The sequence below is a fragment of the Gavialis gangeticus genome, unplaced genomic scaffold (genome assembly GCF_001723915.1).
Source record: "Gavialis gangeticus isolate Ggan-Ray unplaced genomic scaffold, GavGan_comp1, whole genome shotgun sequence".
Classification (NCBI taxonomy): domain Eukaryota; kingdom Metazoa; phylum Chordata; order Crocodylia; family Gavialidae; genus Gavialis; species Gavialis gangeticus.
The window spans coordinates 67,173,423-67,176,533 of NW_017728994.1; positions in this window are offsets into that span (position 1 = coordinate 67,173,423).

A 3,111-nucleotide genomic window follows, 5' to 3' on the forward strand; every position below is an offset into this window, starting at 1 on the left:
TCCCTTTCTAGCCAAGGCCATCCCCCTCCCCCCCCCGCCACTTCGTGCCAGGGCCAGGGCTGAGGCCTGGACCTTTTCCCCCCCTTGCCCCCTGCTGCTTCAGGCTGGTGCCAGGGCTGGTACCGACAGCAGTGGTTGCAGCTTCAGTGGGGCACAGCCACTGGTACCCTCCCTCCCCTTCCAGCTCCCCTCCTCCCCTGTTCCCTGCCACCTTCCCTCCCTGCCAGCTGTTGTTGGGGGAGAGGGCACTGACCCCTGGCTCCAAGAAACAGACCTGCGGGGTCAAGGCCAGTGTTCCTGGCCTTACTCCCCCACTCTGTCCCCTCCTTTATGGTGGCACTCCATCCCCACCACCTACAAGAAGCAGGGGAGGGGGGATGAGGCCAGAGGAGCTCAGTCCCTACTGTTATGGTGGTGTTCCTCCATCTGTCTCTGTCTGTGTAGAGTACTCTGATTGGCTGCCGATACAGCCAATCAGAGTGTGAATAAAACATTATGGCAGACAGACGGACAGACTAAGTCTTTTATAATATTAGGATAATTCTACATTGCTTTCCCTGCACCTCAGTTCTCCCTTTGTAAAATGGAAGTAATTCTTCCCTATGTCCAAGGGGGATTTATGAGATTTAATTAATTAGGTGATCAGATATTATTGTGAGGAGTGCTATAGACAGCTACGAAAATAAATCCTTTTCTCCTTCATCTGACAAAATTCCTGATTGAAATCTAAGTCCAAGAAAAGCAGGAGGGGTTTTGTTTGTAAAAATATAGAAATGCATAATAGTGTTTGCTAAAATGCTGACTTTTTTCTTCTTGGGTCTCAAAAATTCACCCTTTGCAGATGTTTTTTATTTCCATATGTCATACTTTTAAAAGCTTATCCTTTGGTACTGAGAAGTAAGTGGTTTCTATTGATGTGGCTTCATTCAGTTATATAAAAAGAAATAAATAGCATCCATCAATCTTTATCTCCTATCTTTGATGTGTGAGTTGTTGCAGGCTGTGGGATGTCCTTTGCATTGCAAGAAGTGGCATTTTGTCTTACAGTAGCAGGAACTCACAGTTTTGGCAGAGATCTGGGTTTTTCATTAATAGACAAGATGAGCGTAACAAAATATTTTAAAAGATGTTTAAAATTATCCATGCTTTCCCCTGACACTTGGTGTAAATATAACAGCATTGCTCACTGTTTCAAGCATGAATATATTAATATTAGTTGTTGGTGTTATGGTGGAACCTAGGAACTGAGTTCAGAACCAGATTTCATTGTTAGATACTGTGTAAATGCATAGGAAGAAGACCCTGCCCCAAGAACTCATAATCAAATGCTGAAAAGGACATCGCTGGAGGGAAAAAAAAGACAAATGGGGTGGAAGGAGGAGTTGTAAGGATGAAGAAGCAAAAATATTGTTGGCACCCAACAAATTTATACTGCTGTAAGTTATGTTGGTGTCCAGGGCAGAGGGACAACCAGCGCTCTAGAGGTAGTTGCCCACAGTAAGCATTATTTCAGGGCCTTGCTGTTAAGTGACAGGAGAGCAATCAATAATTTCCTTTCACTGAGTGAATGGCTACCCCAGAACAAAACTGGTTAGATCTGCAGGCATACAACCCATATAACAGTGTAAGTGTGACAGCAATGTATAGTTAATCCTAACTTTCTGAGTTTTAACTTTACCCCAGCATGGAATGACTTATGTTGGGTAGGTCCATCTATTATGTGTCTATGCCATTTTTACACTGGCATAAATGTATCATATGTTCACACCCAGAAAGAAGGAGTTTGATAAAGGGACTCATCAGTTGGCTAACCAATGCCGGGCAGAAGTGGTTTGCAGGCATCACAGCAGAGGTAGTTTTTGAGGAGGGATTTATAAGAGGTTAGGACAATGTCTTTATGAATATTAACATGGGGGAACAGCATAGAAGAAAAGCACAGAGAGAAATGGACAAGATGATCACGGTGGACAAATCTGGCAGAACAGAGGAAGAGGTTGCAGGCTAATGGCTAACCCAGTTAGTACATCAGATAGTTGTGAGCTAAACATGAGAGGCAAAGACAAGAAGTTTGGGCTTGATGTACTGGATAAATTCTAGTCAGAGATAGGATCCAAAGAAGGAAATGATATGGTTAACAAAAAAGTGATCCTAGCATCAGGGCTTAGAATGGGCTCAAGAGAAGTGTTTCTCAATGTTTTAAGGTTCATGGCACCCATCCATGCCATGAATTGAGTGGCACCCCATTATGAATTGAATGGCACCCCATTTCAAAAATGAACCTATTCATTACAGTGCTTACCTGCTGCAGAGAGGCCAGGCAGTGGGGGCAGAGGAGCAGCTAAGCAGGGACATCCTGAGCTTATCTCCTCACACCTCACCATACTCTTCAAAGGATCTTGCAGCACCCCAGTGTGCCACAGTACCTCATCTGAGAAGCATTGCTATGAGGGCAGTGTGGCTAGCATGACGCCTAGAGAAGAGGAGATGTGAGTAGGAGGGTGGTAAGGGGGTCGTCAGGAAGGCCAAGGTGGAGATGGAACTGGGACTAGCTACCCAGATCAAGGACAACAAGAAGTCCTTTTTTAAATATATAGGGGGTAAAAAGGAGGTACTGGGTAACGTGGGGCCTCTGCAGGACACGCTAGAAAATCTGGTCATCGCACCAGACAGCAAAGCTAACTTATTTAACAGTTTCTTTGCCTCCATTTTTCTGAGCAGGGACCGGGTCACCCCTCCCCCCACTGGGACCCCCATAGGTCCCAGGGGAGGCGCACCCAGGCCTAGGGTCAGAAAGGACCTAGTCAGGGAACTTCTGGAGGGGGACTGGACGTATTTAAATCAGCAGGTCCTGACAATCTCCACCCCAGAGTGCTGAGGGAACTAGCAGAGATCATAGCGGGACCCCTGGCACAGCTTTCCGAGCACTGATGGTGCTCTGGCATGGTGCCAGAGGAACGGAAAAGGGCCACTGTGGTTCCCGTTTTCAAAAAAGGGAGAAAGGAGGACCCAGGAAACTATAGGCCAGTCAGTCTTACCTCGGTCCTGGATAAGCTTTTTGAGAGAGTTATCCTGGCGCATGTCTGCGAGGGGCCAGCAGGGGATGTTATGCTT